Source organism: Artibeus jamaicensis, unplaced genomic scaffold (assembly GCF_021234435.1).
Source record: "Artibeus jamaicensis isolate MK-2021 breed Jamaican fruit bat unplaced genomic scaffold, CSHL_Jam_final scaffold_660, whole genome shotgun sequence".
Taxonomy (NCBI): domain Eukaryota; kingdom Metazoa; phylum Chordata; class Mammalia; order Chiroptera; family Phyllostomidae; genus Artibeus; species Artibeus jamaicensis.
The window spans coordinates 5,751,898-5,772,251 of NW_026522052.1; the positions used below are offsets into that span (position 1 = coordinate 5,751,898).

The window sequence follows — 20,354 nt, forward strand, 5'->3', positions numbered from 1 at the left end:
ACATTCTTAAAAAAGAAACAAAAATGCAAATATTTTCTTTTTGGACTCTGCACCCTAATTGTCTGTGATTCCTGGAATTGCAGCAGCCATCTTGCAGTCAGGAGGGGAAAACCCAGAAAATCATAGAAAAGTGGATTCTGAAGCTCAGACATGCCTTTAAAGCAGCAAATTAATCAACGTGGCCACACTGTAGCCGTACTCTACTCTGGGAGTTCATCAAAATCTTCTCAGTCAAACCACCTTTAGTTGGATTCCCTTTAACTTGAGATAATACAGTCCTTGACTTCACAAAATCTGTAGTCTACCTGAACTGAATATTACCACATACATTTTATACAAATCTAGTTTCCCCAGGTAGATTATAAGATTCTTGAGAAAAGAGATACTTTAGAATTGTTTCACTAGTAATATGCTAAGAGTGTAAAAAATTAGGAAAAAGAGTGATCAGCTTAACTTCAAATAATGTTCCTATAATTTGGTGCCTCGGGCTCACTCTGCAGTCAGAGCTTGGATGAATGCCCTTCTTCCTGTGAGACACACATCCTTCTCCAGGAGTTCCTGTCCTTTATGTTGTCTTTCACAAATTTCTCCAGATAATTATCTTCATAAAATATTATTGTCTGACCTATCCTTTGCATCTGCAAGGCCCATGCTGAATAATCAAGCAAGCATGCTTATAAAAATGTTACAATTATAATGTAACAAGTTCAGTTATCATATGTACAGGGTGGGGCTAAAGTAGGTTTACAGTTGTTTGTACTAAAAATAATACAAAAATTAATAAATAATAATACGAGAATAAACCGCGCTTGCAGACTCACAACTGTAAACCTACTTTTGCCCCGGCCTATATAATGAATATTAAGGGAATAGATTGAATTAATTATAAACCTACCTAAAGGACATATCTGGTAACCATTCTCTTCACTCACTTTTATGGATTTTGGTTTCTTTCCTGAATATACATATGTGATTGAGGTGCCTTTTTTCTATATTCAGCCTCTGGAAAATTTTTACAATGTTCCTCACTTCATGTTTTGGATCTTGGATGTAATAAGAAACTTCCATTCATCTCCATTCCCAATCAATTGTCCTAAATCTTAGATCTTCCATTCATACCTTACCTGACTTACACAATTAACTTAGCCATTCTGTGCCTGTTTCCTCATTTTTAAATAAAAATAATAATAGGATCTATGCCAGAGAATAGTTGTTAAAATTAAGTGAATAAATAAACACAATGCATTTAAAAAATACCAGACACATCTTAAGAGCTTAATAAGAATTAGGTACTATTACTATTTTTAACATTAACATCATCATTATTACCTTGCCAAAATGTGCTGCTTTTGCACTTTGTCCTGTAGGACTTTAATCTGCTTATTTACGACCTTCTGGCAAGTATAACAGAGCTATTAGCCATTGCCTCCTTATTCTGTTCTATCCTTGAGTTACAGGTGAAGGCCCCGGCCAGGGAGCAGCTCAGTTGGTTAGAGCATCATCCGAATATGCCAGGGTTGTGGGTTTGATCCTGTCATGGCACATACAAGAAGCAGCCAATGAATGCATAAATAGGTGAAACAACAAATCAATGTTTCTCTCTCTCTCTTAAAAAAGTTGCTTATATAATATTTCAGGGAAGGAGAGTTCGTAGGCTTTTGTTGTTGTTGTTATTATTGTTAATTTCTATTACATCTATTTCTTTTCCTTTCCTTGACCATACCTTCTTCTTTGGATTCTCTCATTTCTTCTTTATCCTGAATCTTCAGATGCCCCTCTAGACATACCTCCATAATTTGAGTTCCATTCCATTTGTGTTCTAAAAGCATTTAAGGGAAAAACAAATTTATCCTTGTCATTCTCATTGACTTTGTGGTCAGAGCTGGAATCTCAGGCAATTGATTTTTGTGTATAGTTTTGATGTACTGCAGTTCAGTAATTTTCCAGAAGGACAAAGGGCTGATGACAGATGGTGGGTTTCCCCTGTCTGATCAAACACCAGTCTGACTCTCTTGTTCAAGAAATTGACAGTTCCCACAAGAGTACTTTGGAAAACAAGAAGAACATGTCATCGCTTTCACTGAAGAGGGGCCTGGTTGACTCTTTACCCATACAGACCCTTGAGAGAACAGAAGGGACAAGGGTCTAGGAAGAAAGATCAAAGGATCCTGATTAATAAACACTTCAAGGTCCCAAACCCCTAGAGGCAAAGATCACTCTCTTTCCAGCCAAGAGCAGCGGCCATGAAGGGCTCTTTCCTTCCTCACTCTCATCTCTGGGGGATTCCCAAGTTGTACTTACTTGGAACCTCCTAGTTTGTGTCACTTCTTCTCTAACTCTAGTATTTGGTTTGGTTATATATTCTTGTTTTTTTTTTAACTTTTTCTCTTTCCAAACTTACTTTCCAGCTCGTTCTTAATTTGGACATAAAAATCATTTACCTTAAGTTTTGACTGTTGCTCTTACCTGTCACTCCCATGACTGGGCTCATGTGGGGTTTAAGGCCATTAAAGGCACCAAGGAACCTACGGGTAAGAAGACCACATAACTTATCTAGGTCAGGATATTTCTGAAAGTAAAAGGAGGTGCTATGAATAATTATCTCAGGACTTTGGGTGTAAATTGGAATTGTCCTGGGCAAACCAAAAAAAGAAAATTCTTCTCTATGGATATGAGTATTACTATTTCCAGGATGAACTAATAATATAATGCAAGTTCTCTAAAACTGAGCTTTCTTAGTCTCATGCTGGCTTTGAACTAGCATTTTGAGAGTTTAGTGAAGTGTGCATTCAAACCACCAAAGGTGGTCAAGGCAATTATAGAGTTTATTCATCTACAATAGACTCTCTACTGCCCCACATGGTGTTCAGTGGTTTCAAGAGCCCTTATCTGGGCAAGAACATCCTCCCCACCCTCCCATTTCCCCTTCTGAAGTATTAACAAGGTAAATTAATGACTTCTCTGGGGAAGAGGAAAAGAAGAGTAAGGAGGGTGAAAGCAATAATTTTAAGATTCCAAAATTATTCCCCTGTTTAGATAAACCTAAACATAACTTTACTCCTTTACCCAAATCCTGTCTTCCAACAAGAATCATTATTGTCCTACCATTGGCACCATTCCAGACATAGGAATGGGACTGAGAGTCCAATGTCTTTATCAGAAACAGACCTGCATGGAACCACCATGGACTACAAAAGGTCAGAGGTTAATTCTGGATCAAGTATTGAAGACTGCAGCATGCTTGTGAGCTTCTCTGGGAAGCCCTAGAAGAGGACAGGTGGCCAGAGTTGGGGGCTAGGAAGATAGGGAGATGCGGTGTGTAGACCTGTCCCCAGACCAAGGCCAGGAACTGAACAGGATGGGCTAGGTAACAGCTGAGCAGGGAGATGACAAGGCAGGAACTGGGCAGGAGCAAAGGCCTTGTGGGGATATCCTCCCAGGCAGCAAGGCAAGGACACGAGGAGGCAAGCACTCAGTCCAGAAGGGAGCACCACAATGAGTCTGATGAGGAGAAGTGAGCGTCACCACTTTGCACCATCACAAAGGCCTCTCATGGAGGGTGCCAGAAGTATCAAAGGGGACAAATCTCCAGGGGGCAACAGGCTACATAGACTCTAAAGTAAACACCTGACGAGAATCCTAAACACCAAAATTCTGTCCAGGTCCACCAGCCCACCAAATTCTGATCATTTAGAATCAAGTATTCAGTGTGCTATACAATTCAAAATGTCTACAAAACATGCGATCGTTTCTGTCTGCGTGTGATTCATTTTCCAGCATCAGGTATTTATGCAGCCAGGGCTCAGAGAACAAGAGACGAGAAAACCAACCAGCCCTCTCTCCTCTGCAAGTCCCCAGTTTCCCCTCCACTTGATTCAGCCACTTTAAGTGTTTGAACCCAGATGTGGATGTTTGCCCTCTGAATCTTGGTGTTTAGGCTGCATAGAAAATGGCTTTTACTTATGAATGGCTAATAATACACCTGCCAAATTGCAAATATGGCCAAGATCCTTCTGTTGGTGTCTCACGTTCCAAGAGCCTTATTTTTCTTCAAGTACCATCTGAGATGTCTCTGTGGATTAGTGTTTATGTGCAGCAAGTGCTGCAGTTAGTTAATAATGTCAAGATCGTTGAGCCTCCCTAATGAAAGAGATACACAACATCAACTGTCATTTTAAACAAACATGCAATCAGGATAGCAGCACTGGAAATATGATCTGCCTAATTTCACAGAGATGCAGGAACGAGGCTGTTTTCACAGCATTTCCTCTGGCGAGCTCCATCTCACAGGATTTCAGGAGAGAAACGGTGGATTTTCACAAGAACCGCAAAATCGTAAGTTCTGTGAAAAAGAAATTGCTTTAGCAGCTGGAATCCAGAAGGACAAATAGGTGCACTGATTGTATCTTCATTGTTCACCAGAGCAAGCTGTAATTATGCTGTGAAGAACTCATTTCTGATCGTCAAGTCTTTCCCCATGTGAATATAAACAGTATTATTCTATTTGTTATCAAAGGCTTGCAGCCAATCCTGCAACACACACACATGCACACACACCACACACACCCCACAACTTATGCAAATGTATAGAATCAACCTCTGGCCTGTTTTGTCCCAACTGAGTAAAGCTGTGGACACATCAGCATTCTGGCCAATTAGGTTTCAGCACAGATGTGCCTAACTGCACTTCACTGACTTACTGGATGAGGTTCATGCAGAAGGAATAAAAGAAGTAGGGTAGAAAATTAAAGGAAAAAAAAAAGGAAGAGTGAGTTAAGAACTTAGATTATATAAAATGATAGGGAAACTAAAGACAAGACAGTTTAGAGACACCACCAACCGAGGTTTGCATAGTGTCTATTAGGTACCTCTGAACAGCTTTCTGACACCATCCAGCAAATGACACATCCTGCTGGTCTCATTTGTCATTAATATGCTTCCACATGCAAGTCTCTGGCAGTCAGTATGGTGTTTCAATGACCATTGGCCCTTGATTTCAACTTTTTCTCTGATTCCTAAAACTTACTCTTTCAGGTATCAGGTAGATGGCAGCTCCGGAAGTTTCTCCTCCCCTCTCCCTTTCCCAGGGTACAAAGCCTCATCACAGGTAAACAGTACCAGGCTTGACCAGGGACAGCTATTCATATGACCTAGCAGATCTACCTTGGGATATTATTAAACCTTACAAAATGATACATTTGGGGGGCTAAGTCCCTCAAAGTGCCAGAGCTCAGCTAGGAGTGAGAGAGCAGTGACAGAAATGTGTCCCTTTCACAAGATGACATTCCTTCCATCTACAGGTTGTAATCATTTGTGCATCAAATACCAATAAATCAAATATAGTTTCCTGATCTCATATTTCTTTCATAGTTTCTTTCTCATTCAAAGCTTCTATCTGAGGGAAAGAAGAGAACAAAATGGAGATAGCCTGGGCATTTGCAGACCTAATTTTAATTTATATTAAGAGTCATTTCTAACCCATGGTGAACTGGTGTCTCATCTTTTAGAAGCCTACCATGAAGGAGGGTGCTTTCGAGGTAAACTGTAGGGACAATAAGACAGATTCTAGAATAGAGATTATCATTAGTGCTCAGCAACTGAGGATAGAGGTTCACTATGAAGCAGAGGCCAGAAGAGGTTGGATGGAATGGGAGGAAAGGAGGGCTTTTTAATGATATTTTAAAGATGCTGAGTCTTAAATACTTAGAAAGTGTTCAGGCAAGAATTTTTGTAATATTAATGGTTGAATATCAATAAAGATAAAACGTTGAGAAGGGATAAATGAACTGGAACTAGTTAGCATGCACCAACACTACTGAATACCCACGCCCATAAAAAGAAAAAGCTGACAAAGGAAAGAGAAAGAAGATGAATCCAAGAAGTAAGACTCGGGTATAACGATGGCCTTTGAAGTCCATTGGGCACAACTGGGGAAAGATGATATATCTTAGGACCAAGGGCAACTATGGAAGAAAAACTATCTGAGGTCACAGCTAGCAGCATATAATACATGACTCAGTGGAGAAAGGGGTTGCTCGGTGTGCAAAAGAGCAGAGGCTGAACAATTAGAAGCCCTAAGTCCTGGCTGTGGACCTGCCGGAAATTGCCATGTTATCCTAAAAACTGCAGTACCTCGATTTTCCTCTTCCAGAGAGAAATAGCTTGGCTTAAATTATTCTAATAATTTAAAACTTCAGAAATGGACTTCACCACACAATGACTGTAATTATGCAATATGTGAAGACATCAAATACTTGTCCAAATAGGGTTGAAAACAGGAGAAGAGCTAGGAGCATAGAGTATGCTGATTGTGGAGCGAAGAATTAGAAGGAACTAAAGAAAACTGAAGGCAGCCTGGGTGTGAGCAGGTGAATCGATAACAAATGAGACCAGCAGGAATATGCCAATCCACAGTTGCCCCTTCTTGTGCTGTTTAAGCCATATTCTCCAATCCGCCAATAAATACTTGTTGTTAAAACACAAACAAAACAAAATGAAATGATGATTTCTATTGCAGAATGTATCTGATTGTCCCTATAGTTTATCTTGAAGGAGATGTAGAGATGAGAGAACCACATTTCCTGTGTGACTTTGATCATTTTTGCTATTCAATTCTCTGATCTGTAAAATAAGGAGACAAGAGCCTTCCCTACCTCACAAATTAAACATCCCCGTGTAGCCAAGGGCCAAAGGGATAGGATGGGTAACATATGGTAGAGCCTAAGTATCAGCTGAAAGCATTTTTGAATATGTAGGTAAGAAGCACAGAGAGAAAAAAGACTTATCACAAGAAGAGTAGATGTGGTAATAATAACACCACAAGCCCCAATATTGCCCAGAATTCATGTGAACTGGGCCCGGGGCTGGCTTCCTGGGTGGGGGTCCCATGCTCAGAGGGGCCATGGGGTCACCACCTTTTGAACAAGGGGCCCTGCCTTTTAATTTGGCATTGGGCCCTGAAAACTACGTCACTGATCCCGACTGGACTCAAGGACGAGGACCATGAGATCAGTCTTCACAAGGAGTCTGCCATTATATGTGAGGGCAGAAATAGCCCTTTACCCTGGTCATTTTTCTTTCACAGTTAGTCTCTTTACTTTGCTTCCACAGCTAAGTTCATTGAATATCCTTCTTCCATTCTACATTTCCCTATATTGAAAATCTTTATGACTTCTATCAAAAGCCTGTTCTAAGGCCTGTTCTGTCAAGGGCGTTATAACCTATGAGTTCCTAAAGCTTAGAAACCTGAAGAAATCATTACAATATTGAACAGAAAACCACCTATAAAAACACCGTTGAAGGAGGCAGAATGGAGAAGAGACTAAGACTGTGGCTGTTGTGCCAGAGGACTGGGTTCAACCCCAGCTGTCTAACTTTACTAAAGATGTGACCCTGGGCAAACTTCTCCGCCTGCGTTAGTTTTCACAGCAGCACAACAAATTACCACAGCTTTAGACAACGCACACCTACCATCTTACCGTCTCTGTGGGTTAGGAAGCCCAGCGTGGCCGGACGGGGCCCTGGCTGAGGCTCTCGGGAGGCTGCAGTCAGGGTGTCCCAGGGGCCCCCAGCAGGTCCCTGCCATGCGGCCCTCTCCATAGCCAGTGCATGGCTGTGCACTTCCTCAGGCTGGCAACAGAATCTCTCTCACTCTGGTCTGCGAAGACCAGGCTTACAAATAACGGCATCACAGGACTGATGGACAGCCCGGCACCTTCGCTGTATTCTGTTGGCTAGAAGCAAGTCCCAGGTCCCGCCCACGCTTACAGAGAGGAGATGAGCACCTGCGGGGGGACCTCATGGGGCCTTCTTAGAATTCTACCACAGTCCACCCTGTAATTACAATTCAGACAGAAAATGAAGTATAAAATCGCTTTTGGAAGAAGTAAAGGAGTGTTTTAGAAGATAGATTCTTGATCCAGACATCCAGAGTTCAAATCCCAGTCCTTCAGTTTCACTAAGGATATACCCTTGCGCAAGTTTCTTAACCTCTCCATGTTTTACGTTCCTCCCCTATGAAATGGAAATCATATTAGTAATTACCTCACAGAAGGATTAAAGAAAATAATGCTTTTAAATCACTCAGGAGAGTTCCTGGCACTTAATAAACACTCAATATATTTAACTTAATAAACACACCCCTCTTTGCTCCAGACTTGGAATAGAGCGAAGCCTAGTCGTGAATTGTTTAAATGGGACTCTCTTCTCAAATTTGAAGCAAAGCCACTGCTCAAACCCAAGGGCAGCGTTTGTCACCAGTGTAAGGCCTGCTGTGCTTTCTGAACCGGCCCCTGCCACTGCAGGCTGCCCCTTCCCCTGCTGAATCGTCCTGCCCAGTGGGTGGGGAGAGAGGGGCACATTCCTTTAGAGTGGGCAGGCGAAGACTGAGGTGGCAGAATGACCCTTACAGGGGAGGAGGGCTGGCTTTCCTCCTTGGCTGAGGGGACCGCTAGACTCGGAGACTGATTTGAGAGAGGAGGCACATGGGCCTGAGAAGCTCTGAGTGTGTGGGTGGAACAGCAAGGGGTTGGGGAGACAGGGCAGCGTGAGCCTGGAGCTGCTGAGGTGACCTTTCTCTCTGCGGCAAGCACAGAGCAGCGGAGCCAGTGATGACGCGCAATTTTGCTATTGGTGCTGCTTGAGTCGCTGCCATATGGCTGGTCTTGTCTATCCCCCCATTTCCAATCTCAGTTTAAATGAGTGTCCTGCATGTCTAGGTGTGTGTGCATTATACGCCTGGAGAGCTGCAAGAATAATGGGCCGGTGCCTGCTCTGAGGAGCCGAGGCACCTTTTGCAGGGATCAGACATAAATTTGGACGTGGGTATGATAACTCAGCACTGTTACAAAACACCCCTTGTCAGTTCAAGGATCTCAGCAAGTTTTAAGGAAGTAGCTGTAAAAACCACCATCTCTGATGTAGAAATTAATCTCCCAGGTTGATGGAGACCACAGGGGGAAAGGAGATGGTGGGGAAAAAGGGGATTCGGGCATGAGTCAAATAGAAAACGCAATTGGTTCTGCATCCGCATTAACCAAAATGCTTTCCCATACACTATCTCTTCAGTTCCCAGCAAAACAAATAAAGAAAACAAAGATGACATTACCCTCATTTGCATGAGAAAACCAAGCCTCCAGGAGATAAAACAAGCGCAGAGAAGAATTCTGGAATCCAGGTCCTCTGACTCCTAACTCAGTGTGGATTCCTCTACGGCATCTGAAGGCAAGCGGACCCCAGAATGGCCTTCTTCACACCTTCATGTCCATGGAAAGGTTACTGTCCAAATATTAGTTGAGCACACTCTGTCCAAAACAGAAACACTTCCCAGTAAACTCTCTGAACCTGTATCCTTTTCTGTAAAATAGATACAATAATAATACTTAACTGGCTTTGGCCTCTTCTTCCTGCATTCCCATTTAAAATAAAAATACTTCTTCAGGGAGGAATTAACACTAATTTACTCAATAGATTCACGAATAAACGGTGGGGATGGAAAGAGGTGGCAGAGGACCCAGAAATAAAGGTGAGGCGCCCAGGGAAGGACGGTGAGAGGACTCCCCGTTTTCTGTGACCCACTTGCCCCCGGTGGCAGAATCGCCGGCCCAAACCTCCGATTTAATGGACACCGCACAAACTTGCGTTCACTGTACTCCCAGGAGTTTCTCCTGCCTTCACTTCAGTATCACCTTCTGATTTATGGCTATAGACACTACTTTTCATGCAGGATACAAAACAGTTGTAAAGGACTTGTGGGACCCCCTGGGACACACACCGCTCTTCGCTCGCTCTCCCTGGTGCTCGGGGGCACTGGCTCGGGGGTGAGGGAACCCTGATCTTTGTGTTCGCTGTTTTCAGGGTGTGGCCTCGGCAAGTCCTCAGTGAACAGCAGGGATGGGTTCTTAGAAACCGCACTTTGATGTGACCATCGGGTCGGGTCACACAAGAAAACCAGTTTTACTGTAGGCGAACTGATGTAAAAAGTTAGTCTCCAGTGGCACATTTCTGGTCACAAAAACATAACTAAACTTCTAAATAAAGACTCAAAAAACTTTGAATGTTAAACATTGAAATTAATGTGTCTGAGGGAGCGGTGGGTGCTGGGTGCAGGGGAGCGAGAGCGGGGAAAGCAGGACAACTGTAATAATGCAATCAATAAAATATAATTTAAAAAGAAATTAGTGTGAGCTATATATGCATTTAAGAAAGATGAATAGAAACAAGTCAGATAATTCTTCCCAAACCACTTATTCCAGTTCAGGGTCTCAGGTGGCAGGCAGCTCAGGGCAAGAGGCAGGTCCCATCTTGGACGGGACACAGTTCAGTCACAGGTGGCACTCAGGCCCGAGCCTACACCCACTCCAACAGGGACAGTTGAGTGAGACACACCCACTCACCTCACCGGCATGTGTCTGAGACGTGGGGGCAAAACTGGAGCCCTTGGAGGAGACTCACACAGAGCAGGGGAGAACGTGCAAACTCCACTCAGCGGCCCCGGCCAGGAATCAACTTTGATTTCTCATAAACATTTATACAAAACCACGTTATCTTAGGGCCTGCTACACTCCCGTTATGATTGATTTCAAGCTACCTCAGACTTAACGAGCAGCTGGCGAGGTCCTAATGTTTGGAGTTGGCTCCTGCAAGCAGCTGTGCCATGCTCCTTCCCTCCCTCTCACTTCCACAGAGCAGTTAGTCTCAGCTGCAAACTTCCAGCTCCCAACTCCGGCACCACTGTGTCTCACCACCTCCCTACGTGGCAACCTCGAGGTACGGGACAAGGAATGGAGAGCCCGGGCATTCCAGCAACAGGAAACAAAGAAGCCGGAGAGCCTGGGAGTTGAAGTTTCTAAGTTTCATTCCCAGCCGTGACATTAACCGTTTGAACTGAGGAGAAGCCAAGTTCACCTGGTCTCGGCGGCTTATTTTCTCCATTCATCAGACAGCAACAGCAGCGACCTCAGTCACAGGGGAGGCAGGAGACTTCATTAGCTGCTGGTCTGTAAAGGCTCTGATACAAAAGCCAGTGTAATAGGAGTGCAAAGCCTCATTATTAGGTAATAACGCTCATCTGGCTGATTCAAATTGCACGTCTCTTCGTATCTAACCTTTTTCCAATTACATTGCTTCATGTTTTTTTTTTTCCTTCTGGATATTTTTTAAAGTCTTTGAAGCACCATAATCACTATTTCAATAAAAACCTCACAAAAGTGAGTTTGAACAAAATTTAAAAAGCAGAAGGAAACATGCTTCCCCCTCCTTAAAAAAATTAAAACCTGGTCCCCTGTTTTACAAGCAGTGAAATCAGTGCCTTGTTTGGAGGGTGTTCATTCGAGGAGATAATCTTTTTTTATGTAGTAATAATCGTTGTACACTTGCCAGATACTTAATTACATTAGGTTGTTCTGCCCACGATCGCAAATCAGCTTCATGCAGCAGGGGCTTGTGGTCAAGATAATAGCGCAAGATAATGCGGCAAAACGACGGTGAAAAGAAAATGGTGCAAAGCACGAATACTGAAAACTGCTGTTTGTTTTTATATCTATGTACTTTTAGGAGGGTGGCAACACACTCCTTGCTGTTATCACAAGCACTAAAGCTTAATAGCCCATCCGTGAGTTATTTACTGCTCAGAAACACCTGCTCAGCGAGATAAAGTAGCAGCTATCTTTCTGGTTTTAAAATTGACATCCAGCCTGTTATATTTCTGGTCTCTTTCATCACTTAGATGGTTGTTGACTTTTCTTAAATGTCAAAGGAGGTTTTCAACTTCATTTTATTCCTCGGGCTGGTTTCTTCCTTGGGCTCTCCCGAGGCCCCGCTGCTGTCCTCTAAGTCGGGTCCCAGGAAAGGGCCGCTAAGAGGAAATCTCCCATATGAGAAAAGCAAGTGCACTCACAACCATTTGGGGGCACACTGTAAAAAAAAGGGAATTTACTATATCTCATCCATAATTATTCCTACACGGCCTTCTGCTGTGCTCCCAGGACGACTAATATACTGGGCGAGACCAGGATGCACACACATCTAAGAAGCACAGGTTACAATTTGTCCCATGTCCCCGTGCAGAGGGCTTCACCCCCCTTGGAGTGTCCCAGGGCCCGCCAATTTTCTCACGGCGGCTGTCTTCTTCCTGCATGTTCCGCATCCTCTATCAGTGGGCCAGTGTTCCCTGTACTCCACAATCTGAGCTCTAGAAGGTGAGGTGTGGTTAGCTCAGCACTTCCCACTCCTTGGCCAAGCTCTTGACCTCAGACAGCTTCGTACAACAGCAACCGGACACAACCAGACCTCCCATCAGCAGGGTGCTCACGCCCAGTTGACCAGTGGTCACTGGTGTGCAAAGACTGCCCGTCACAACTCCGCCAGGCACGGAACACAGGCTGGAGGCATGGCCCCAGCGGAGATGCTGGGCATGTGTACGTGCCGACTGACCAGTGCTGGGTGACATACTGGGTCCTGGGGCAGCAAGCACTAACGGAAGGGAGGGGCTCCAGGAAGAGGGAAGGCGCAAGCAGAAACTGAGCTCAAATGCTTGGCAGATAGAGCATGGCTGCTGGGCTCGATTCGAATCCTGGCTTTACCATCTGATCTTTGCATGACCTTGGGCAAGCCATTTGACGTCTCTGCGCCCAATACCCCGACAGGGAATGGAACGTTTCCCTTCCTCCCCTCTAGGTTCTCAGGCTGGCTTGGTGAACAGCAGAGAAACAGATACAATTCTGTATGTACAGGAGCCCATAGAAAAATGAGACTCAAAAACGTGACCAAAATAGGCAGCTTTTTTGCCCTTAAGACCAAAAAAAAAAAAAATCAATGTGTGAAGAACTGACAAGACAAGGGGTTTGGGTTTGGAGTAGCAGATCAGTGAGAAGTGACCAGGTTGCTCGCACAGCCTTCTCAGCTCTGAGTCCTCCATCTCTGGTGATCAGGGCGTTCCCCCCCCCCCCTTTATCTCCTGGCACAGGGAGGGCACCTTTCCCAGGAGAAATTTATTTCCTGCTTTCAGGGAACGAAGAAGGGTCAGAGTGTCTTCCTCGCAGTGGCTGTTTCTTAAATAACTTTAATTCAAAATAATCAATATACTAAGTTGCATATTTAGGGGAAGCTTTTGCTGTTTCCCTTTAACCCTCGTGTAAAATGAGGTTTATGACATTATTTACTTCATAAAGTGGTCATAGGATCAAACACGATAACGTGCAAAACGCTGAGCCCCGCGTCTGCCCACGGTGAGCGCCCAGCGCTGACCTGCGGTGGCCCAGGGTCCACTGTGCGCCCTCGGGCGGGGGTCCGTGTGCACGTGCGCAGTGTGGCATGTCGCCTCGGGTTTCAGGGTTGGAAACCCAAGTGATTGTCCTTGGTCCGTGACTCACTCCCCTCATTTGTCTGAGCAGTGGTATCTTTTATTTCGTGCCCTTTTTGTGTATAATAATGTCACGAACTTCCAGTAACCCGTCAGCCCACGAGACCCTGTGGACGCCGCCTCCTCCCTGTCTCGGTAACCATCATCCCAAACGATGCAGGGGTCACTTCTCGGCTTCTTTTCATATGAAAATCTATTTTTCTTACAAACTATATACTCTGTCAACGATCTGTTTCATTTTAGTTGTTTCTAAACTTTACCAAAAGAATATCCTGTGGCATCAATGGGACTTGTTTTTTGCCTCCTAAAGTTCGGTGAGGCTGTCGCGGAGGCCTTATCCCTTCCCTTTCAACGCTCTGTGATGTCCGGTTGTGGGACAAATGATTTGAGGGCTCAGGAACTATTAGTTATTATTTTCACTTCGAACTCAGGACTGCCCACCTCTCCTTGCCCTTTTCTGAATTTTCACTGCCTCCTGCTAAGTCCGAGGGTCACCCTTTTGCTCAGTGGACATTGTCTTCAGACTAGAGCTGCCCCTCCGACCAGCAACGGGCTGTGTGGCCTGCAGCCCCTGTGTCCTTCTTCCCTTGCTCATGACTCTGCACCCCGGAAAGATGCCCCTGCTGTTGGGTCAACCAAATCCCCTGTGGGGAGAAGAGACCCAGACAAGTAACTGGCAGGAATAGTGAATTGATTGTTGCCTCTCAATTTTTTCAGTGAGAATAAGAAGAGCTTTATTGGCAGGGCTGTTATGCAAATGCGAATCTATCGCGGTGCATTATTGGCATCCTTATTATCTGGCACTACTGTAACCCTGTCATCTCAGCTCGCTGCTCCTCACCTTCACGTATCCTCTCACTGACGGCTCTAGTGGAAAAACTGCAGGCCACGCTGCTCCGTGGAGTTGTGGGTAGGTGAGAAGCAGCGGAAGATGCTTCCCCAGTGCTGTCCAAACACAGCAATGGAAAACGAAGCAGGGGCTCTGGGTCCGAGCGGAGCCTTCTTTCTGGCACTGCTCTGAGCCCGGTAGAAAACTCACGAAGTGACTGACCTGTATTAGTTTGGCCGAGTTCCTTCCCGGGCAATTACTGTGGCAAAGCTCAGATGCTGAATTCTGATTGACTCTGGAAGATTAAGCAAGAAAATGAAGGCACCATTATACTGTAGCTACAAAGGTAACCTGGCTTTAAATTCATGCACTGATTCAGAAGAAGAAGGCAGGCTGCCAACATCTCATGCCAGGTTATCTAAGTTACATCACATTTTTTGATGATGATTTTTACCTCCCCCAACCCACCCCACAGAAGCATATATCCATGCTTATGATTAAAGACAAGTTGAAGGTTTAGTTTCATATTTCTTCCTGTGCGCAAATTGATCACATTCCTCTCCCAGGTTCTCCGAGTGTAGGAGGTCGGGCGGGAGGAGGAAAGCCGGGGAAATAACGCAATTGCGCCGTACCAAAGACATTCTCTGCAAACTGTAACACAGCTTGTAGTAACAAGCTGCACCCCGGAAGGGTCAAGGGTCACGCGTGGACGTTTTCAATGTTTGTATGTTTGACTGTCTGGGAGCTCTGAGGCAGACCGCGAGAGGCTGGCACGTGGGGACAAGCAGAGCGTCACCTTGGCATCCGCCACCGTGAGGCCCGTGATGGAATCCGAACACACCGCCATGTTCCCCACGACGGGAGAAACTGATTTTCTACGAACGGTGTGAACTGAAACCTGTGCCCACACCTGTCACCCCCAAACGACTTGACTCTGCCTCTGTCCTCACTAACGTGACCGCTTTTCTAAAAGAACCTTGCCCGGTAAGGTAAATTTTCCAAATAACTGCACATTTTGCAAATCCATTTAAAATTGATTCACTTTTCAATAAATAACATCAAAATGATTGTTTATAAACCAAGTCACTTCTGATCTTGTCCTCGAAACTCCCGCCTCCCCGGTGTTCACCGATTGCAAACTCACATCGCGGCCTCTCCCCAGACCTAATCGAGCTCTAGCATTCGGGGCCCACCTAGAGGAGGCCACCAAACTCCTCGGTGTCTGGCTCTGCCCTGCCGCCCGTCCTGACCCTGTGCGACCTCTGTCAACGCAGCGCGCAATAAACTCAGCTCTGACCTGTCAAAAGGTCTGGGGGACCAGTGTCTGACTACCCGGAGAAAGAATGAAAAGAGTGTTGACAACTAAATCTAGAAAAGTAAGTGGGACTCTGCCAGCTATGCGAGATGGGGAAGAATTTTCCAAGGGAGGAGAGTAGCTGAGCCAAGACAGCAATGCTCCCTGGGAGCCAGTCCCGGGTCCTCCTGGGCCTTGGGCTGCGCTGTGTCAGAGGAAAGGCTCTAACCTTCTCCCTGTGCAAGGGACTCGGTGAGCTGCGCCTTCCACGACTGCCGGGCTCCGGCTGCGGAGCTCTGTCTGCGCTCAGGCCTTTAGGAACAGTGAACAGCTAACCCGCAGTCACCCTGGGGGCCTGGGGTGGGGCGGAGAGCGGGCAAATCGCGAGCCTCCTCGTTGTCGCTGTCTTGCCCCCGGACTCTGTCTCCACCACAAACCTGCCCGGCTTTCTTCAGTTCTCACCTCATTCCTCTCTGGGAGCTCACCTGCTTCCATCCCCCGCGTGTGTGCGTCAGTCATTCTGCCAGCCAGCCACTCGGCCTCACCACCGTCATCACCATCGTCCTCTGCACTGTCGCTCTCGTCACCAGCAAGCCCTCAGTGTCCACAGTGGGAAAGCTGGTCGTAGACACATCTGAGTGCCGCTCATTTAGCTCACTGGATCCAGTGATTTCTTATTTTTCCCAACATGCACTCCTTCCAAGAGGTTTTAATAAGGCCACAAATGACCTCTTTAGGAGAAAATTTTCTTCCCAGAAGCCTCAGAGTTCTCTGCACGGGGCACAGAGATTTTAGGGGTTGGCCCCAGGGGCGTAAGCACTGGGCTCTGCTTTACGTGGCTCTCAGACCACGTGCGCATGGCCTGCACCTTCCACGGGGAAGCAGTTTGGGGTTTCAGGCTGCACCCCTGTTACTTAGAACGGAGTTCTGAGTCTAGTGCACACACTTCCATGGGCCCCTTTTGCCTAAAACAACTTACCTCCGTTTCCCACAGACAATGTGCACCTTCCCGGGAAGGCGACTGAGCAGCACACACAGCAAGGTTTGACCTCTTTCCGCCCCACTGGACCCCATGTCGCTGTGTGGAAGGAACGAGGCGGACAGACCAGGGTCCCATCCTAGCTCTAACCCTGTGACCTCAGATGGCGTCCTTAGACTGGCTCACGTTTACCACATGGGGAAGAGGAGCCGGCGGCCCTGATGCAGCAAGGCTGTGCGAGCTGCGGAGGGGCGGGGGGGGGCTCCTGGCACATTGCGGCTGCTCAGTAAACGCTCGCTTTCTCTTCTTACCCCACTGTTAATCAGAGACTTGACCTTTTAAAGCAGGAAATTAATGATTTAACGCCCTCAGCACCTGCCTGTGACGGGAGACATTCTTTGCGCTCGCACGGAGACACCGTCAGTGCCAAGTGTGGAGGCGTCTTCCAAAGCCGCTGGAGCTGCGGACGGCTGCAGAAGCGCAGAGTGGGGACTGACTGGGGCCTTCGAGCACACACAGTGTAAACCCGTCAGCATCGGCCGATCTGTCACTCTCCGCGTCGCCTATGAAGTTGTCATTGCGGCCTGGAGCAGGCACGCCTGGCCCCTTGGCAGGAATCCCGAAGGCTTCGGCAGTCATGACTGCCCAGCATTTCCCAGGGTTCTGCCTGAGCTACGGAGATGTCCGTTCGCCTGCTGTCAAGTGAGAAATGTATTACTCCCCTGTCTTTCGTGGCTGTCATCTCCTCGCACGCTCAGGTAATTCAGCCTGGGAAGCACATTTCTCCAAGACAAGCTGTACTTAAACAGGACTTACATGGTACCATATTTCTTTACAACCTGGAGAAAATAGGTCCAATTTCAAAGCCAAGTGTTCAAAGCAAACAGGAAGTTGGGTCTGTGAGAATAGATGGGCCTGTTTGCCTTGAAAGGTTTCCTGTTAATTTGAGTTTCAGTGCCTGTCTTTGGTGCCAATGAGAAAGAGCTCTTTCTGTCCTGAGAAAGTCAATACCGTATTTCCCAATAAACTTTGAACCATTGTCCACACCTCAGATCATGAGGTTTTACTAGGGTTATGGTCACCAAAGCTGGGTTTTAAAAGTAATGGCCAGAATTTAAAACTGCAATGATCAAAAATAAAAATAAAACGGCAATGATCATAGGGTGCTGGGGAAACCTAGGAGGCTTCACACAGACCAACAGCGCCCTCTGCTGGTCACAGGCCCGCCATAGCACCAAAGGTGGTTACCGCGCTGAGCTTGCCCATTCAGACGACTAATACCCGCACCGCTCAGGCCTTCTCCCCCTCCCTTCCTGAAACGCAACCAGAATTCTTGTGATTCTCAGCTATTTCTCTTTTATACCTCCTCAAATACCAAAATACCAAATGTTTACAAATAATGCATTTGGAAACATCCCCATGTTTTTGGTATTGAGTTTACCTAGGTTTTGAGTACATTGTCACTTGGAAATTCTCTGGATTGTCCGAAGGAAGAAAATAAAGGAGAGAGGGAGGGAGAGAGGGAAGGAAGGAAGGAAGGAAGGAAGGAAGGAAGGAAGGAAGGAAGGAAGGAAGGAAGGAAGGGAGGGAGGGAGGGAGGGAGGGAGGGAGGGGGGGAGGGAGGGAGGGAGGAGGAGAGGAGGAGAAGAAGGAGGAGGGAGGAAACTTTCCAGAAAAAAATTATAATAGTGATGGAATCTCTGGTTTATTCATAAGAAGTATTGCTACAGATTTGTCAATTTCATTTTTTTCCTGGGAAAGCTGGCCTTAATATTTCTATGAATAATCTTATAGGTTATGAGGGAAAATTGATGCCAAGTATACAAAAAAAAAACCCTTCAAAAGTTGTAGTGTAATTCACCATTAAAACTTAAAGCTAAAACTATTTCATGGAGAGACAAAATTACCAACCGTACCTATATTCAAATGTGGCTTAAATGCTAGAAGTACTGGTAGAGAGGTCGTTAGAAAATATTGAGTTCCCCCAATAAAAAAAAAAAGGACTCAATTTAGAGTCAGAAGACTTGGGATTTCTATCACTTTATGCATCTGTGAGACTTGTTAGTGCATCCTAGAAACATTTGAGCCTGCTGGTAGCCAGACAACACAACAGATCCTGGAGCATGACAATGAACAAGACAGAGCAACCTGCCCTCTTCCAACCTGGGGCAGGAGAGGGAGGCAACATGGCCAAACACTGAGGCCCCGGCACCAGGGCCGTTAAAGGGTCCATCCTGGATGGGCTGGCAGAGCGTGCCCCAGGAGGATAACCGAGAGTGAGGATTTACTTTTTTTGCTTTTTTTAATTAGGGGAATATATACGTAACATACAATTTACCATTTTAAAGTGTACAATTCTGTGGAATTAAGTACACTCACAAAGTTGTGAAGCCATCACCACCATCCCTTTCCAGAACTTCCTCATCTTCCCAAACGGAAACTCTGTCCCCATTAAAAGATAACTTCCGTTCCTCTCTCCTTCCAGCACCTGGTAACCTCTGCTGTACTTCTCTGTAAGTTGGACTACTCCAGATACCTCATAAAAAAGGAAGCATATAACATTTGCCCTTTTGTGTCTGGCTTATTTTATTTAGCATAATGTTTTCAGGGTTCTTCCATGTTGTAGCACCTGTCAGCATTCTGGGGGTTTTTTTAAGGTTAAATATTCCAAAATATTAATATATATTCATTATACAAATACATCACATTTTGTTTATCCATTCATATATTAAGGGACATTCAGACTGTTTCTCCCTTTGAGGCTATTGTTTCAAATGCTATGAAGATTGGTGTACAAGTACTTGCTTTCAACTCCTTTGGGTATATACCTGGAAGTGGAATTCCTGGATCACATGGGAACGCTGTGTAATTTTTTTCAGAACCTGCCATATCATTTCTCGCAGGGGGCTGCAATGTTCTACATGACCACCAGGAATGCACACGTCTTCTTTTTTCTCCACATTCTCACAACACATTATTTTTCACTGTTGTTTTTACCTTTTTTGTTTGCTAATAACCATCCTAATGGGTAGAAAGTATTGTCTCATTGTGGTTTTGACTTTCATTTCCCTAATGACTTGTGATGTTGAACATTGTTTCATGTGCTTATTGTAAATTTGTATTTCTTTTTTAGAGGAATGTCTGTTCAACACACTGGCCCGTCTTTTAATTGGGTCACTTGGTTTCGTTCTTGTTTCTGTTGTTGAGTTGTAGGAGTTGGTAATACATTCTGGATGTAAATTCTTTGTCATATGTACAACTCGCGAATATTTTCTCTCATCCTGTGGGTTGCCTTTTCAGTCTCTTCATAGAGATTAATGTTCAAAAGTTTTAAATTTTTATTAAGTCAAAGTCATCATATTTTTTAATATGGTATTATATTCAAAAAATCCCCATGAAATCCAATGTCATAAAACTTTCCCTGTGTTTTCTTCTGAGAGTTTTATAGTTTTAGCTCTTACATTTAGGTCTTTAGTCCATTTTGAGCTAATTTTTTGGTGGGGTGTATATTTTGTATACATTCTATAATTTTTTTTCTGTTAGCATAGGGCTTCAGTATAACAGACGAAAGTCACAACTATCTGTTTTGAATTGGTATTTCCTCCAATCACATGTGAAAACTCTGTTCCTCTACAGTGCCATCCCCTTCGGTGTTACTGATGTCCCAAATGTCACCTTTAGGCACTGTGTGCCCGATAACAGAGATAATGTAATTATTTTTATGCGTTTGTTTTTTAAATCCTGTAAAAATAAAAAAGTGGAGATCCAAACAAAATCATACTTACCCTTGTATTTAACTTTACCCATTTTATCCTTTTTCAGATTGTTGTAGCTGTTATAGTTCTTTGTCTTTTATGTCGATTTTAGAGTACTAATATGTACACCTATAAAA

At 45.0% G+C, this 20,354-nt stretch overlaps 1 long non-coding RNA gene across 2 annotated transcripts; it reads right to left on the reverse strand.

The window, feature by feature from the left end:
• Positions 1–2,466: 2,466 nt before the first annotated feature.
• On the reverse strand, positions 2,467–16,691 carry LOC119049207 (uncharacterized). 2 transcript variants are annotated; one of them, XR_008390516.1, is made up of 4 exons: positions 16,463–16,691; positions 14,412–14,484; positions 9,107–9,302; positions 2,467–2,525 (listed from the first exon to the last, which is right to left on the reverse strand). It is a non-coding gene; the product is annotated as an uncharacterized LOC119049207 (long non-coding RNA). The 2 variants fall into 2 exon arrangements; XR_005082478.2 differs by lacking the exon at positions 16,463–16,691 and adding an exon at positions 15,969–16,331.
• Between the last annotated feature and the right edge of the window lie 3,663 nt (positions 16,692–20,354).